At 50.7% G+C, this 18,586-nt stretch overlaps 1 protein-coding gene across 1 annotated transcript in view; it reads left to right on the top strand.

Annotated features, from left to right (window-relative positions):
- The window catches only part of DNAJC17 (DnaJ heat shock protein family (Hsp40) member C17), a 248,318-nt gene that overhangs the window by 23,561 nt on the left and 206,171 nt on the right, over window positions 1–18,586 (top strand). The gene's annotated exons all lie outside the window — the stretch shown is intronic.

Raw genomic sequence — 18,586 nt, 5'->3', positions numbered from 1 at the left:
AAAGAACTTCAAAGGAGGATCATAGAGTGTCCTAGGAATGAAGTAACTGAGCTTCAGCGCATGCCTTCCATGGATGCCTGTGGCCCTCTGCTGGGTCGCAGTGCCGCAGTTCTGGATAAGTAACGTGTTCTAGATAGGGGTGTTCCGGTTTGAACCAGTTCAATAAAGTTTGTTGATTTTATTTTACTCCTTTTTTTCATTCTTAAAAAAAAAGTATAGATCACCTTGCACAACGAGGAAAAGTTCTGCCAAGGGGTCTAGGCAGTAGACTGGTGCATGCGCTCCCTCTCGGACGCCATCTGCAGGCAGTGTACATCAGTGGCGTCCATCACAGGATTTTAGTGGGAGCTGTGAAAATGAAATGGGCAAGCCCAAAAGCCAGTGTTGTTGCACTTCATCTCCACTACCCATGCCTCATCTTTACTGGGCTAGGCTGGTCGTCCCTAGGGAGTAATTGCAGTGTCTGTCCACTGGTTGGGCCATAAACCCTCTGACCAGTCAATCTCATTGTTCATATCGGTTAAGGTAACACACGATGCCGTAACAGACCCCAAAATGCAATAGCTTAAATAAGATATAAATTCTTACTTCTCACACAGAAGAGTTTGAATTTGGATCTGCTCTACACGATCATTGACTGTCCCAGATTCTTTCCATCTTGTTTCTCTGCTATTTCCATGCTTTTGTCCTCATCGGCATGGTCATTGCTGGTTTATAGAAATGTCCTATGGGGCCAGACACAGTGGCTCACACCTGTAATCCCAGCACTTTGGGAGGCCAAGGCGGGCAGATCACTTGAGTTCAGGAGTTTGAGTCCAGCCTGGCCAACATGGTGAAACCCCGTCTCTACAAAAAATACAAAAGCTTAGCTGGATATGGTGGCAGGCGCCTGTAATCCCAGCTACTAGGAGGCTGAGGCAGGAGCATCGCTTAAATGCAGAAGGTGGAGGTTGCAGTGAGCCAAGATTGTGCCACTGCACTCTAGCCTGGGTGACACAGCGAGACTCCATCTCAAAAAAAAAAAAGAAAAAAAAAGAAAAAGAAATGTTCTATGGGAGGGGAAGACTGGGGAGGGGATTCACCTACTGTACTGTCTTAAGACTTAGACCCTTAAGTGGCTCACACACTATCAGAGAGAACTTTAGACCTAAGGACCTATCTAACTCCAAAGGAGGCTGCCATGTAATTACAGAAGAAAAGAACAGATTTGGATGGACAGCCGAGAGTTCGGACACAACGCTCCAATGGAAAGTGGGCAAAAACACTTACTAAGGATTTATTTTTTAAAACACTTTCTTTGTGCCAAGCACTGTACATAGATAGAAAATATACACACATGCAAATGGGTAATAGCCATGGGAAATGGTCAGCCATATTAGGGCTCTACAGAGAGACAACCAATAGGATATAGATATATGAGAGGGGATATATTGGGGGAATAGGCTCACATGGAAAGTCCCATGACAGGCGGTCTGCAAATTGGAGAACCAGGGAAGCTGGCAGCGTGGTTCATCCAAGTCTGAACGCCTTAGTAACAGGGAAGCCAGTGCTGTAACTGTCAGTCTGAACCTGAAGACCTGAAAACCTAGGGAGCCTCTGGTGCAAGTCCCAGAGTCCAAATCCCAGAGAACCCGGAGCCCTGATGTCCAGGAGCCGGAGAAGGGTGTCCCCACTTTAGAAGAGAGGGAGTTTGCCTTTCCTCTGCCTTTGTGTTCTACGTGGGCCCCATACCATAATCCAGTCAACGTGACACCTAAAATTAACCATCACGTCAACCTCATTGATAAATGCAAAATAAAACGAGAATCCTAGCATGTCCTGTCATACTGGGTGAAATTTGTTTCCACATAACAATTGCCAGAGTTGGCTAAGCTATAATAAATGAAACATTGTAGTTTAAGCTTCAAGACTCATGTGTGTGCCCTCTGCATATGTGGCATGAAGCATGGCTCCAGCCTGGGGGACCCCCTCTGCCTTGGAAGAGGTGGTCCTAGGGCTGTCCCTTTATTTCCAGTGACACCTGCCCCTGGTGGGCCTCATCCAACATCCAGACCTCAAAGTTGACCTCAAGGAGAATGATCTGGACAAAATGCTGTTCCACCATAACCGCAACTTCATCACCAATGAACCCCTCAAGGATTGACATGGTGGGAGCTGAGGGCCAGGAGCAATGAGGACCTGGCTGGCTGGACCACACCTGCAGAGATCAATGAGTGAGGCCCAGCCTGGACAAGCATCTGCAAGCAAGTTACAGAGATGGCTATGGAAAATGTTCCAAAACTATCAATAAACATTTTATATCCATGTACTAAAACACAGGACTACATTTTCTTCCTATTATTTTTATAGAAAGTGATATTGCAATATCGTTATCGCTCAAAACGGCAAAGAATGTGTAGCTCTTCAGAAAAAGACAATAACGGCCGGGCGCGGTGGCTCATGCCTGTAATCCCGGCACTTTGGGAGGCCGAGACGGGTGGATCACGAGATCAGGAGATTGAGACCATCCCGGCTAACATGGTGAAACCCTATCTCTACTAAAAATACAAAAAAATTAGCCGGGCACGGTGGCAGCGCCTGTAGTCCCAGCTACTCGGGAGGCTGAGGCAGGAGAATGGTGTGAACCCGGGAGGCGGAGCTTGCAGTGAGCTGAGATCATGGTACTGCACTCCAGCCTGGGGGAAACACCCAGACTCTGTCTCAAAAAAAACAAAAACAAAAAAAACAATAACAAGTGATGAGGATACAGAGAAATTAGAGTCATTCATTGTTGGCAGGGACATAAAACAGTGCATGTACTTTGGAAACAGTTTGGCAACTCAAAAAGTTAAATGTATTGTTACTAAGATTTTATCTACTTGGCTGGGTCACACAGTATGCAGATATTTAGTCAAACATTCTGGGTGTGTCTGTAAGCATGTTCTTGGACGAGATTAACATTTACAACTGTAGGCCAAGTAAAGTGAATTGCTCTCCCTAATGTGGGCAGGCCTCATCCCATCAGTTGAAGACCTGAATAGAACAAAAAGGCTGCCCTTCCCCTAGTGAGAGAGAACTGCTCCTACCTGACTGAGACGTTGGCTTCTTCCTGCCTTCGGACTTGCACTGAAACATTGGCTCTTTCTGGATTTCAAGTCTGCTGGCGTCTGGACTAGAACTGCACCATCAGCTCTCCTGGATCTCCAGCTTGCTCGTTATAAGAAGTCTCTACTTCGCCGGGCGTGGTGGCTCACGCCTGTAATCCCAGCACTTTGGGAGGCCGAGGTGGGCGGATCACAAGGTCAGGAGATCGAGACCACGGTGAAACCCCGTCTCTACTAAAAATAGAAAAAATTAGCCGGGCGCAGGGGTGGGCGCCTGTAGTCCCAGCTACTCGGGAGGCTGAGGCAGGAGAATGGCGTGAACCCAGGAGGCGGAGCTTGCAGTGAGCCGAGATTGCGCCACTGCACTCCAGCCTGGGCGACAGAGCGAGACTCCGTCTCAAAAAAAAAAAAAAAAAAAAAAAAGAAGTCTCTACTTCATGTCTACATCCTATTGGTTTTGTTTCTCTGGAGAACTTTTATTAAGATGGTTTGTCATGTGACCCAGGAATTCCATTCCTAGGTACATACCCAAGAGAAATAGATATGAAAAAACATCCACACATAAACTCGTACACAGGCCGGGTGCGGTGGCTCACACCTGTAATCCCAGCACTTTGGGAGGCCGAGGCAGGCGGATCATCTGAGGTCAGGAGTTTGAGACCAGCCTGGTCAACATGGTAAAATCCCATCTGTACTAAAAATACAAAGATTAGCCGGGCATGGTGGTGGATGCCTATAATCCCAACTACTCGGGAGGCCGAGGCAGGAGAATCACTTGAACCCAGGAGGCAGAGATTGCAGTGAGCTGAGATCGCGCCACTGCACTCCAACCTGGGCGACAGAGCGAGACTCCGTCTCAAAAAAAAAAAAAAAAAAAAAAAAAACAAAGAAAAAGAAAGAAACCTGTACACAAATGTTCACAGCAGCATTATTCACAATAGTTAAAAAAAAATAGAAACAACTGAATATCCATTAACTGATGAATGGATAAAATGTGATATGTCCATACAATGCAATAGTATTTAGCAATAGAAAGGAATGAACTTGATATATGCTATGATGTGAATGAAGCTTGAAAACAATTTCTGCTAGATCTCAGAAAAAATAGTAATAATAAGTGAAAGAATTCAGGCATAAACGACCACAATTGTATGATTATGAAATGTCCAGAACAGGAAAATACATAGAAACAGAAAATACATTCGTGGTTACCTAGGGATGAGGGGACTGAGTAGTATCAGCAAAGGGGAATAGGGTTTATTTTTGGTCTGATGAAACAAAATGTCCTAAAATTGATAGTAATGAAAGCTGCATAGTTCTGTGAATATACAGTAAAAGCCATTGAATTGTACACTTTAATGGCTAAATTGTATGGTAGGGTAATTGCATTTCAATAAAGTTGCTAAGGAAAAGAAAATGCAGCCAGAAATGTAGTGAAAAAGTAGGTTGAACAACGTGGAATTGCTCTCTCACCATACGACTATTTTTACTTACAAATAACGCATTTTCAAATGTTTCAACCTATTGATAATTAAAACCAATGATGTTATTTTATGATTTTTGAGGCATTTTTTTTTTTTTTTTTGAGACAGGGTCTCGCTCTGTCACCCAGGCTGTAGTGCAATGGTATGATCAGGGCTCACTGCAGCCTCGACTTTCAGGGTTCAAGTGATCCTCCTACCTCAGCCCCCCAAGCAGCTGGGACTGCAGGTGTGCACCACTATGCCCGGCTAATTTTTTTTTTTAACTTTGGTAGAGACAGAGTCTCACTGTGTTGCTCAGGCTGGTCTCAACTCCTGAGCTCAAGCAGTCATCCCACCTCGCCCTCCCAAAGTGCTGAGATTACAGGCGTAAGCGACCATGCCTGGCCAAGGTATCCTTAAATTTTCTGTTATTCTAAATATTCACTTTTGTACTTAATTGTTTATTCTTTTTCTTAAAAAGGGCTTCCCCAAGTTGCATGAGTTTTAGGCCTCAAACACCCAGATCCCAAGGTGGGAATGTGAAGAGACAGAACCTTTTATAGAACAATTTGACAATGTGTATTAAGAATTTTCAGGCTGGCCGGGCACAGTGGCTCACGCCTGTAATCCCAGCACTTTGGGCAGCTGAGGCGGGCGGATCACGAGGTCAGGAGATGGAGACCATCCTGGTTAATACGGTGAAACCCCGTCTCTACTAAAAATACAAAACATTAGCCAGGCGAGGTGGCGGGCGCCTGTAGTCCCAGCTACTCAGGAGGCTGAGGCAGGAGAATTGCTTGAACCCGGGAGACGGAGTTTGCAGTGAACTGAGATCCCGCCATTGCACTCCAGCCTGGGAAACAAGAGCGAAACTCCATCTCAAAAAAAAAAAAAAAAAATAATAATAATAATTTTTAAAACATCCATGCTGTTGATCCAGCCATTCTATTTTCAGGGATCCCTACACAAGGGTGCCAGAGGGCAGGGCTTCTCAACTTCAATGTGAGAACTGCCTCCTGGAAGTCTTATGAAAATGCAGACTGATCTGCTAGGTCTGGGAGTCATGTCCAGTAAGTTCCCAGGTGATGCGGAGGCTGCTGGTCTACAGGCCCTCTCTGAGTAGCCAGAGGATGTTCTTTGGTTATGTCCTCAGCATTTCCCCCCGTTCCCCTACATCGTGCAACAGCCACCCTCACATGTCTTGCCACAGTTGCCCGCTCAAGGACGGACTGGGAACCCAGACCCAAGACACTCAGGGTTATAGATTCCCTCCCTCATTCCTAGCCTTTCATCAGGTGGCCCAGTCAGCGCAAAACAGGCCACTCCCATGGTCACGAACAGAAAAGTTTATCACCCAAGGGCTGCAGAGGAGCCAGCCTGAGGGCACCACTGCCAACAGAGAAGGGCAAACCCTGAAGAACTCCAGGGAAATGGAGCAGGATCCCTGACTGAGCCTTGCCCAAAGCTTCTTTCCTCTTCACTGCTGAGTTTCGCCACTGACTCCTGTTTGCTTCCTGCTTGTTTGAACTAGGTTTTCTGTTACATCCAACTTGGACGAAAAGTCCATGGCAGCGTAATTGAACCTAGCAAAAACTTGAGACAACCCGAACGCCTCACAACACAGGACTGGCCAAATACATGTTTGCATATCTATATGATAGAATGATTAGGTGGCCAGTAAAAATCATATTCTCAAGAATATTTGATATCATGGGAAAACGCTCAGAATATACTCTTAGGAGAAAAGTAGGACGCAAAGAGGGAGCACTAGAAGGAAGTCAGCTTTCCTGGATGGTGGAATTATGAATGATTTCTAAGTTCTTTTTTTAATTGTCATTTTATTTCTGCATTTCTAGCATATCCTACTTCTCATATTCCTTTCTATTTCCAGTACATATGAACAGTCTATTCCACGATACCTTTTATCTCATTTTTAAATTTCTCCAAGCATAATGGATACCTCTTATTGTGATCCAATCTACAGCTCAAGTGTTGTCTTTTATTTTGAGACAGGGGTGTCACCCTGTCACCCAGGCTGAAGTGCAGTGACATGATCACAACTCACGGTAACCTTGACCTCCCGGGGCTCAAGAGATCCTCCTACCTTAGCCTCTTGAGTAGCTGGAACTACAAAGGTGCACCATCATACCTGGCTAATTAAAAAACTTTTTTTTTTTAGAGATAGGATCTCACTATGTTGCCCAGGCTGATCTTGAACTTGTGGGTTCAAGCGATCCTCCTGCCTCAGTCTCTCAAAATGCTGGAACTACAGGTGTGAGCCACTGTGCCTGGCCCAGCTCAAGTGTTCTTTTAAAACCCTGTCACTGAGCCAGGCACAGTGGCTCATCCTTGTAATCCCAGCTACTTTGGGGGCTGAGGTGGGAGCATTGCTTGAGGCCAGGAGTTCAGGACCAGCCTGGACAACAATAGCAGATCCCGCATGTAAACAAACAAAAAACACTTCTGTCCCTGTTCTGCTTCCAAGTCCTTAGTGGTTTCCTGCTGGGCTCAACAAAGGCTGCAGAGCTAATGGGGTCCTCAGGCCTTGCAACTTTAGCCTGCAACACTGCTGTCTAGCTCACATCATTTTTTTTTTTCCTTTTTTCTCTTGGAATGTGCCAGGCTCTCTGCTCCCTCCGGGATGTGATGTACATGGTTCGATTTTTAAATTCTTTTCTTTTCTTTTTTTTTTGAGAGAGAGGATTTCACTGTCGCCTAGGCTGGAGTACAGTGGCACAATCTTGGCTCACTGCAGCCTCAACCTCGCAGGCTCAAGTGATCCTCTCACCTCAGACACCTAAGTAACTGGGACCACAGATGTATGCCACCATGCCCAGCTGATTTTAATTTATTTAGAGACAGGGTTTTGCCATGTTGCCCAAGCTGGTCTTGAACTCCTGGACTCAAGTCATCCTCCTACCTCTGCCTCCCAAAGTACACGAATTATAGGCGTGAGCCACCAAGCCTGATTTTTAAATTCTTTATAACATTCTGTATTTTCCAAATTTGCTACTTGATCATGTGCTATTTTATAATCAGTGCTATTAGGAGAAAGTTTATATTTGTATGGGAAATTAAGAATAAACTCAAAAACAAGAAATGAATCAAAACTTTCTTTTTAAAAAAGAATTTTTTTTTGTAGAGCTAAGGTCTCACTATATTGCCCAAACTGGTCTCAAACTCACAGGCTCAAGTGATCCTCCTACCTTGGCCTCCCAAAGTGCTGGGTTTACAGGAGCAAGACACCATGCCCAGTCCCAATGAAAACTTTCTCACAGTGTGTCTCCCTATTTCATTTCAGTCCATGTGATAAAATAACATGGCCAGGCGCGGGCTCATGCCTGTAACCCCAGCACTTTGGGAGGCCAAGGTGGGCTGATCACCTGAGGTCAGGAGTTCGAGACCAGCCTGCCCAAAATGGCGAAATCCAGTCTCTACTAAAAATACAAAAAATTAGCCGGGCGTGGCATCAAGCGCCTGTAATCCCAGGTACTCAGGAGGCTCAGGCAGGAGAATAGCTTGAACCCAGGAGGCAGAGATTGCAATGAGCTGAGATCGTGCCACTGCACTCCAGCCTGGGCCAGAGAGCAAGACTCCATCTCAAAAAATAATATAAAACTAAACATAAAAATAACATGGTAACACCCGCTGCCCCTGAATGTTTGCAAGGAGACTTTGAAGAAGCTGTACTTCAGACTAAGGAACAACTCCAAAGGCTGCAATTTCAGGTGCCGTGGGGAAATATTTTAAGGCAGGTATGTCTTTGTTACGCCTCGGATGCTGAGCTTTGATAATCACTTGCACCGGTTTGTAAGGCGGACGTTTTGTTTTATCTGGGCATAAGGCCAGCTTTTCTCTCAGTAGAGAAGGAAGCCTCTCTTCACCGCCCATCACCCACATGAGTACTCTCTACCTCTGCGTGTTATTTCTGGCCCCTCTCTTTTTGTGCATAAAAGCGTTTTCTTTGTCAGATCTGTATTTTATTTTATTTTTTTACTTATCTGCTTATGAATACATAATAAACTTGCACAGTTCAAAATTAAAAGCATACAAAAGGGCATAAAAAGAAAAAGTCTCCCCCATCTCATCCCCTAGAGCCCAGTTCTCCTCCTGGGAGGCAAACTCCGTTGACAGTTTCTTGCGATTCCTTCCAGACATATTTATATGCTTTTTAAAAAACAGGATTATACTCACGTTATGTATCTAATTTTGTATGCTTTTTGTACCACTTAACACTAGAGTAATAACATTAATAGAGAGTTATGTAAAGAGACTAAAATGTTTTTGTTTTTTTTTTTTTTTTGAGACGGAGTCTCGCTCTGTCGCCCAGGCTGGAGTGCAGTGGCCGGGTCTCAGCTCACTGCAAGCTCCGCCTCCCGGGTTCACGCCATTCTCCTGCCTCAGCCTCCAGAGTAGCTGGGACTACAGGCGCCCGCCACCTCGCCCGGCTAGTTTTTTGTATTTTTAGTAGAGACGGGGTTTCACCATGTTAGCCAGGATGGTCTCGATCTCCTGACCTTGTGATCCGCCCGTCTCGGCCTCCCAAAGTGCTGGGATTACAGGCTTGAGCCACCGCGCCCGGCCTAAAATGTTTCTTAACATTAGCAGACACTCTTCATAAACATTCATAATGACTACAAATATGCCGTCCAAGGGAGATGAGCTATTTTATTGTTTACTGCTGGACAAATAGAGTTTTCCCCCTTAAATCCTCCGATTCTGTCCAAGATGAAACTATCTACATGAGTTCAACTAGAGACTGCAGTTTATTTCAGACCCGGATCAGCCATTTGCTCCCTGGGGACGCAAGGCTCTGGGGTCAGGAGGAGGCCCAGCGCCAAGCCAGAAGGATGAGCGGGTGGTCCCTGGTCTACGTGGCCTGCAGGGGCTGGCTGTGTGGTCCAGGCCGGTAGAGGAGATATATTTAACTGGGTCAGATGCTGCTGACTGTGTCATGGCCCAGGAGGATTGTGCTGTTGGTAAACAAACCAGAATGTCCTGGCTGCAGCCAGCCCTCCTTCCTCCGCCCTCTCCTCAGCTGGCTGACCTGGCAGGGGGTGTGAAAAGCAGAGGAGAGCATGTCCAGAGAGAGGGCTCAGACGCAGGGGCCCCTGCAAGGCGCCTCGCCCAGGCAGGATTGGGAAGTGGCCTTGCCTCACTGCCCTTAGTTGTTTTTTTCCCTATTTCCCTCCTGCCTCTACCAACGCAGCACAGCCTGGGCGGCCCAGGAGGCATTTCTGCTCCCTGCCTCCTCCCACGCTTCCCTCTCTCCCTCCAGCCCAGTCAATCTTATTTGCCCTGCTAAGTAAGTGGAGTTCATTCATTTGTGTATTCATTCCATTCAACTCATTTAGCCATTTATTTATTGAGCAAAATTCTTTCAAGGACCTAAGATAAGCCAGGCTTCGAGCTGGCCACCAAGAATACAACAGGAGGCCGGGCGCAGTGGCTCACGCCTGTAATACAACAGGAGGCCGGGCGCAGTGGCCCACGCCTGTAATACAACAGGAGGCCAGGTGTAGTAGCTCATTCCTGTAATACAACAGGAGGCCAGGTGTAGTGGCTCACGCCTGTAATACAACAGGAGGCCGGGCGCAGTGGCTCACGCCTGTAATACAACAGGAGGCCAGGCGCAGTGGCCCACACCTATAATACAACAGGAGGCCAGGCGTAGTAGCTCATGCCTGTAATACAATAGGAGGCCAGGTGTAGTAGCTTACGCCTGTAATACAACAGGAGGCCAGGTGCAATGGCTCACGCCTGTAATACAACAGGAGGCCAGGTGTAGTAGCTTACGCCTGTAATACAACAGGAGGCCAGGTGCAATGGCTCACGCCTGTAATACAACAGGAGGCCAGGTGCGGTAGCTCACGCCTGTAATACAACAGGAGGCCAGGTGCAATGGCTTACGCCTGTAATACAACAGGAGGCCAGGTGCAATGGCTCACACCTGTCATCCCAGCACTTTGGGAGACTGAGGCGGGCGGATCACCTGAGTCCAGGAGTTTGAGATCAGCGTGGCCAACGTGGTGAAACCCCGTCTCTATTACAAATACAAAAAGTAGCTGGGCATGGTGGCAGGCACCTGTAATCCCAGCTACTTGGGAGGCTGAGGCAGGAGAATCGCTTGAACCCAGGAGGCGGAGTTTGCAGTGAGCCGAGGTTGTGTCACTGCACTTCAGCCTGCCTGGGCAACAGAGAGAGACTCCGTCTCAAAAAAAAAAACAAAAAACAAAAAACCAAAACCAAACCAAAACAAAACAGGAACATGCCAGCTCCTGCCTTCCTGGAGCTTAGCTCTAGTGAGATGAGAGATCATCAAATAACTAATTAGGTATTGGTGAAAAATAATGCTATCAAGAGCAATAACAACCAGGCTGGGTGGGTGGCTCCTGCCTATAAACCCAGTATTTTGGAAGGCCAAGATGGGAGGATCATTTGAGCCCAGGGTTTTGAGGCTAGCCTAGGCAACATAGGGAGACCCTGTTGCTAAGTAAATAATAATTAATTAATTAGTTAAATAGAAAAGAAAAAATAACCACAATAATAATCAGCAGTCACATAGTGCCTTAAACTGTATGGAGCGTTTTCACCCGAAAGCATATCTAATCCCAAGAATCTGAGAGGTAGCTAATGGTTGTCAGTCCCGCTCTACAGGTGAGAAAATTGCAGCTTTGGGAGATTAAGTAACCTGGCCAAGGACTTACATCTGGTAAATGGAGCCCCAGCTCTTGAACCCAGTTCCTCTGACTCCAAGCCCACGTCCTTCGTGCAAAAGAGGAGATATTGGAACTGGATGGAACAAGTTTCCGGTCCAGCTCTTCATTTTGCATTTGAGGAGACGGAAGTCCAGGGAGAGTAAAAGTGCCTTGACTAAAACACACTGCTGAACACAGAGACTGGGACCTCCAGACTCCCAGCCCAGGGCTCTTTCTTTGCATCTAAACAGCAGTCCAGTGCCCTGACCCAGTGGCAAGCCCTGGTGCACGTGGAGGTGCGGGGTGGCCATGGGAGGTCAGCCTCCTCCCTCGGCTGCATCCCCAGCCAGCCCGCCCCACTCTGCATAGTTCCTCTTCTGAGGTAACAGTCCAGAGCACCCCTGTGAGGTCCCCTCATCACTGCCTGCCTCTTGCTGGGTGACAGGGCTTTCAGCCAACCAACACGACCTAAGTACCTCCTATGTGCAGGCTCTGCTGGGATACATGACCTTGGTCCCTGCCCTCTTGGGCTCACAGAATGAAGAAGAATCGACGAGGACATGGTGCAATAGAAGCTGCAAGAGAGGCCGGGCGCGGTGGCTCAAGCCTGTAATCCCAGCACTTTGGGAGGCCGAGGCGGGCGGATCACGAGGTCAGGAGATCGAGACCATCCTGGCTGACACGGTGAAACCCCCGTCTCTACTAAAAATACAAAAAACTAGCCGGGCGAGGTGGCGGGCGCCTGTAGTCCCAGCTACTGGGGAGGCTGAGGCAGGAGAATGGCGTGAAACCGGGAGGCGGAGCCTGCAGTGAGCTGAGATCCGGCCACTGCACTCCAGCCTGGGCGGCAGAGCGAGACTCCGTCTCAAAAAAAAAAGAAGCTGCAAGAGAAACAGTACGAGTGGCAGAGATGCATGGCAGGGCCCCAAAGCCAGACCTAGGTGGTCAAGGGTAGGGAAGGTTCAGGGAAGGCTTCCTAGAGGAGGTGACATCTCAGCTGAGCCCTAGAGCCTGAGTGACAAATTAGCTAGGGTAGAGCTGGTAGGGATGAGATTTTTAGGATGAGGAAATGGAGAAGGGTACAAGCCCCAAGGTGAGAAGGTCCTTGTCTGTGGCAGGGATGTCCCAGGTTTCTGCCCCACCAGCCCCCACCTGTCAGTGCACATCACACTGTACGGCTGCAGGTGGCCTGGGAGAAGGAACCGGGTCTCCCTCTGGAAACCTCATAGGCACGGGCCTGCTCCTATGGAAGGCATCCCATGTGAGCAGCTTGTCATCAGCTTTCACCACCCATGGACTCCCCGTCCCTCCTGCCAGAGCCCCTCCCCTTCTCCTGCCACCCTCTTTGCCTGGCACAGGACATGACTGGGCCCCATGAGGGGCTGTGCCTGGCTGGACATGACTGGCTGGGGGAAGCCACAGGTGGGTACGTTACTCACCCGAGTCCCCTTCCTACCCCGGTTACCAACACCGTTAGGCTGTGCCCAGGAAAAGCCAAGCTCCTTTCCTGTCGGGACAGGAGAGAGATGGTGGGTGTGGGGACACCACTCCATGAAAGACGCAAATGCCCCTCTAGCTTAGCACCCCAGGTGGGGGAACTAGCAAGAGGCAGCCCCTTCCCCTGGTATGCATTTGGGGCCCTGGCCTCTCACAGACAGATCAAGGAAGAAAGAAACGAACCCAGCCAAGATGGAGGTGGGGGCCAGCAGCGTGGTCTGCGCTGCCGCAATCAGGTACCCGCCAGGGCCGCCATGCCTGGCTGGTCTGCCCTTGCCCATGTGGCTTCCAGCCCCACATTCCTGCACCTTGCACATAATCCTTCAGATTGAATAATAGCCTGGGGAGGCAGGCTGGCACTTACCCTTGAATATGATTAAGGTTTTTATCGGGTCTTTCCCTCCAAGGTGACACGTGACGTTGCATTCAGGGAGTCATTGCCCATAGGAACCACATTTCCCACAGGTCCTCTGAGCTCCTCCTGGGGCCCTGGAACTGTGCTCTATGCTGAGGTAAACCGTTCCTGCCCTCGGGGGTGTTCAAGTTGGTGAGGACAGACCTGCAAGTAGATCAAGCCAATAATACGGGCTGGGCACAGAACAGATCTGGGCAGAAGCGGCAGGGGCGGCGCTGTGGAGGGTACCAGGTGGCTGGGAGGCGGCAGCGTGAAGCCAGGGCAGGTGCTGAGGGGTGAGAGAGGGTGGGCAAGGTGGTTAGAAGGACGTCTCAGTCGGGACAGCAGCAGGAGCAAAGGCTGAGTGGCCACAGGTAGCATGAGGCAGGAGGGGTCGCAGGTGGCTGGGGTCTGGGGAGAGCAGGACCCAGGTTGTCCGTGTGGAGGGGGCCTGGCCAGACCTGCATTTTAAATTATGTGGAAAATGAATATACAGGGCACAGAACAGGATGGTAGATGCATTTGGAAAGAGTGGGGTGACAGTGGTGGAAGTAGGGCAGGTACTGTAAATTCTATCGGCAGGTGAGATGGGCAGAACTTTTGAGGGTTGAGGAGGGAGCCCAGACCCAGGTTCCTGGCTCAGCTGGGAGGTGTCAGGGCTGGGGTGGGCTTGTGGGCATGGGCACCCCAGGGCTGAAGCTTCCTGGGGAGCGGATGGTCCGGGCAGAGGCCTGGCGAGGGGCAGGAGCCAGGATGGAGCCAAAATGGGGACAGCAGTGCCAGGCGGAGGAACAGAGGCACAGGGGGTGAGAGCGAGGAGTGCATAGCGCAGTCCCAGGCAGGGAGGAGAGGCAGGAAGGCTCAGCTAGGGCTGGGGGTGGGGCAGGGGTACAGAAAATTGAGTTCCCTGGGGTAAAGATGGTGCCACCAGGAAAGGCTGAGGACCTGGTTGAACCTTCAGGGTGTGTCGAGCTCTCCTCATGCCCAAAGAAATGCCTAGGGCAAGGGTGAGGCCAGGGCAAGCTGAGGAGGAAGGACAGGGCTGCAGGGGACTCTCCACAGGCAGCAAGAGGAAGGATAGAGGACAGCGGTCCTCCCTGGCCGCCACCCCAGGCTTTGTGCCCTGAGCGGGGCCCCAGTCACTGGGCTGGCAGTGAAGGGTAGAGGACAGGCTCCTGCAGGCTTTGGCCAAGCCCGTCTGACAGCCACCAGCTCCATTAATAAAGTGACCCTGCTGTGTCCCCGTTCTCTACAGCCACCATGTAATTTAGTGTCCAAACTGGGACACTTTTGAGAGTCAAAGTCATAATTACTGCAGAACAACAGAATAAACTAGGGCTGACCTGGCCATGCCGGGATCCACGGTCGCCCTACCCTCACGGAGCGGCGGGGCCCTCTGCTCACACTCCGGCCATCTGGGACACGCCCTGTGATCACTGCCTCCCCTCTCCTGGCCTTGGCCCTGGAGCATCCGACACCTCTTCAGATCCAGGCCTGGGGAACGGGGGAGTCTCACCCATTTGTGGTCCTTCTTCCCACACCTTCTGCTTCTCCAACTAACATTTCCCTCTTCAAGGGCATGACAGCCCTCAGAGGAATGCGGTCCTTCCTGTAGCCCAGTGGGGGACAACCTGGAGAGACCCCCACCAGCCCTAGAAAGGTACACGAAGGCCACATCCTCCTGCACAGTCCCTGTTCCCTGCTGATGAGAGACCCCACCCTCTTGGCAAAATCCTGGGATCCCCAATCTCCTCCCTCCTGCTTGCTTCAATTTCCAGCGGGCTGCCAGGAGGCAGATCCACCACCGTCCCAGCTCCTGCCTTTCCTCCAGGCCTCGCCAGCACCTGCCTGGAACATCTCAGCAGCCTCCCGCCACCTCTTGTGCACGGCAACCCATCTTTCTCTGGCTACAAGCACAAGCCTCCAGGCCTGAACAACACACGAGTCTACCTTAAAGCAGACAAAACAAAGAAAAAGAACAAAACAAACAAGAGACCCTTCGGTGGGAAGGAAAATGTGAAAAAAACACAAACATCACTACAGAAGTCAACTTCTCTACAAGAGAATGTCCTCTACATTTGTCCTCTAACACTTCCTCTACCATCCGACCCCAGAGCAGCTTCCTGCCTCCTCCCCAGTGCCCCAGAGCATCAGCCACTCATCGTGGCCCTTTCTCCTTTGCCGGAATGCCCCTTCTACCTGCTGGATTTCTACTGCTTCTCTGAGGCCCCCAGAGCCAGCCAGCCTTGCCCGTCCCTGAGCTCTCGTTACCCTTCCCAGGCTAGGTGCGAGAGTGGTTGTGTTTGTCTGCTGCCCACAGCAGTGGGAGGCCAAGGGGCCTGGACTGTTGTAGGCTCAATAAAAAGCAATGAATGGGCTGATCCTTCCCAGCGACTCCTGGCTCTCCAGGAGGATGTCCTAGAGGCACGGATGGGATGATTCTGTAGCCCCTGCTAACTCTGACATTCCCTAATGCTGCGGCCTAAGGTTGGGCACCCAAACATCACCCTGCTCAAGTCTCTCCCAACTAAAGAGGAAAAGAAACAATCAGAAAACTTTTTTTTTTTTTTAGATGGAGTCTTGCTCTGTTGCCCAGGCTGGAGTGCAGTGGCACGATCTTGGCTCACTGCAACCTCCGCCTCCCAGGTTCAAGTGATTCCCCTGCCTCAGCCTCCCAAGTAGCTGGTACTACAGGTGCCCACCACCACCCCTGGCTTACTTTTGTATTTTTCAGTAGAGACGGGGTTTCACCATGTTGTTCAGGCTGATCTTGAACTCCTGACCTCAAGTGATCTGCCTGCCTTTGGCCTCCCAAAGTGCTGGGATTACAGGCGTGAGCCACCACACTACTACAGTAAATGTTAATAACTATATCCCACATAAACAAAAGCTCTTGGGGTCCTCCACAATTTTTCATTCGTGAAGGGGTCCTGAGAGCCCTGCACCTACCGTTTCCTCAGTTATCCCTGTTTCTCTCTCTTCTTAGCAACCATGTTTCCTGAAAGCTGCTTCCCCTCCCACTGGCTCCTCGGCCCTGCCCTGTGGCTTCCCATACTGTTCCTGAAATTGCTCTCACTGAAGCCACAAGGGACCCCCCTGGCATTTCATCCAGTGGACACTCTTCCGTCCTCCTTTCCCTTGACATCTTGGCAGCGTGACCACGTCGTGCACCTCCGAGAGACACCTTCCACCCTGGCTCTCCGCACACTGCCTTTTCCTGGTTCTCTGCCTACCTCTCCAGCACTTGTTCCTAACACCTCTTCTTGCTTTGCTCAGACCACCGGGGCTGGGGTCCTCAGGGCCTGGCCCGGCCCTGTTCTCTCCTCCCCTTACCAGAGGTTTAAGCCTCGTCTCCACATGTGTGGTTTCCAAGTCTCTAACTCCAGCCCAGCTTTCTCTCCTGACTCCCACACCAATATATCCGGCTGCCCTGAACATCCCCGTGGAAGGCCCTCCTCCCCGCACAGGCACCCCTAACTTAAACGCAAGGCTATTTCCCCCAACCCTTTCCAGATCTGCCACCGCCCCAGGAGCCCCAGCCCTACTGTCCCTACCCTCCCTTCACTCTGCTTATCGAACCAGCCACCAAATGCTGTCAACCTCACCCCTAAACGATTCTGCAGTCCCTCCCCTGTCCATTCGCATTGGCATGCCTCGGCTTGGGCACCCTTCACCTCCCTCTGGCCTCTCTCCTCCAATGTGACTTCAGCCAGTGTTCTCTCTTAAGCACATCTCTGCCCTGCTCAGAATCCACCAGAGGCCCCCACTGGCCCAGGAGGAATGCGACCCCGCAGCATGGCACAGCACAGATCACCAGGCCGGCAGTCCTGCCACCTGTCTGGCCCGTGTCTCCTGTCCGAGCCACTCTGTTCCTGCTGGTCTGAGCTTGCCTCCCCTCAGGCACGTGCTGTTCCCTTACTCTCTGTTCCTGAGAGGCCCCTTCTCAGGTTCCCTCTCCGAGGAAGCCAAGGCGGCCTGCCCTGACCGCCCTGCTCACATCAGAAGCCCTTTCTGGGTGCGCAAGGCCCTCTTCTCCTCCTGTTCCACGCTGAATGGTCACCATCAGTTTCTAGACTCCAAGTTCCTTCAGGAGGAGTTCTTTACCGCTGTATCCCCAGAGCCTGGAATGGTGCGTGGTACACAGCGGGAGCTTAAGGAAATACTTGCTGATTGAACGGCTTGATGGATGCAAGCCCCCTACGTGCAGCTGGCAAGCAGCCCTCCCCACCATCAACTCCCAGGGTAGAGCAGGGCTCTGCTCTGGCTGGCTGGCAAGAGGCCCAGGAAGCACAGGAGGCAGCTGTCCAGGGCTCCCTGCCACCTGCTGCCTCCTCCTTTTGTGTTGCCCTCACCAGGCTCCCAGAAGAACCTGGCTGGACTCCACACTCTTCCTATCAATGGCCAAGACACAACGCCGCCAAGACAGGAGCACACGGCCCAGGCATGGCACCTCCCCAGTCACAACGGCTGCCCAATTTGATCGGAGTTGACCCTGCCAGGGACACCAAGACCAATCCAGGACACCGGCCTCAAGAACAGCAGCTACACATACTACCCAGCCTGCCCCATACATCATCCCACAGCATCATCCCCTCACAGAGACTGAACTCATGCCAAGAGGGCTGAAGGCTTTTCCCGAGGTGACTGGGCAATGAGGAGGAGGCTGGGTTGGACTCTCAAGGCACTTTTTTTTTTTTAATTTCCTTTGTATTTTTTATAGAGATGGGGGTCTCACTATGTTGTCCAGGCTGGTCTCGAATTCCTGGGCTCAAGTGATTCTCCCACCTTGGCCTCCCAAAGTGCTGGGATTACAGGCATGAGCCACCATGCCCAGCCCTTGACCTCAAGCTATTCTACTGCTAAAGCCTGTCATTTTGGCTCTGCCCCATTCTGCAAGTCCAGCGGTTGAGTAGCAGTAAGAGGCCACTCCTGATGAGAAGCTCAGGACCAGGCTGAGATCCCGGAGCTGTGATCTGTCCCCAAGAGCTAGACAAGAACATCTGGGGACAGGCAGAGGGCAAACTTGGGGCCCACAGTCCAGTGTGGGTGAGCCGGGGCAGGGGATGGCAATGCGGAAGGCACAGGCAACGCCACATCCCGGAGGCAACAGTGAGCACTCAGACTCTGAGAGCAAAAGAGACACCAGGTCCTCCAGGCTACAGGCCCCTGCCGTCAGCCTTGCCTCAGAAGTTGTCATCACCCTACCCTAACCTACAGGCTCCTTTGGCAGGACCCCAGGGTTCTGGCCCAGCTGTTAGGAAGAGGCAGCCGCTGGCCCTGCAGCTGGAGGAAGAGCTGGTCTGAGCTCCAAGCCTGCCAGGCTCCTTGGGGCAGCTGGGCAGGATGAGACAGAGTCCAGGTCGGTGGCAAGGACACTGCTCACAGCGCTGCCAAGTAGAGCATGAGCTGAATTCTGCACAACTCAGGGGGCACTATTTGCATGTGTAAGGC

The sequence above is a fragment of the Macaca thibetana genome, chromosome 7, assembly GCF_024542745.1.
Source record: "Macaca thibetana thibetana isolate TM-01 chromosome 7, ASM2454274v1, whole genome shotgun sequence".
NCBI classification, from domain to species: Eukaryota; Metazoa; Chordata; class Mammalia; order Primates; family Cercopithecidae; genus Macaca; species Macaca thibetana.
This window is presented reverse-complemented; position numbering and strand designations above follow the sequence as displayed.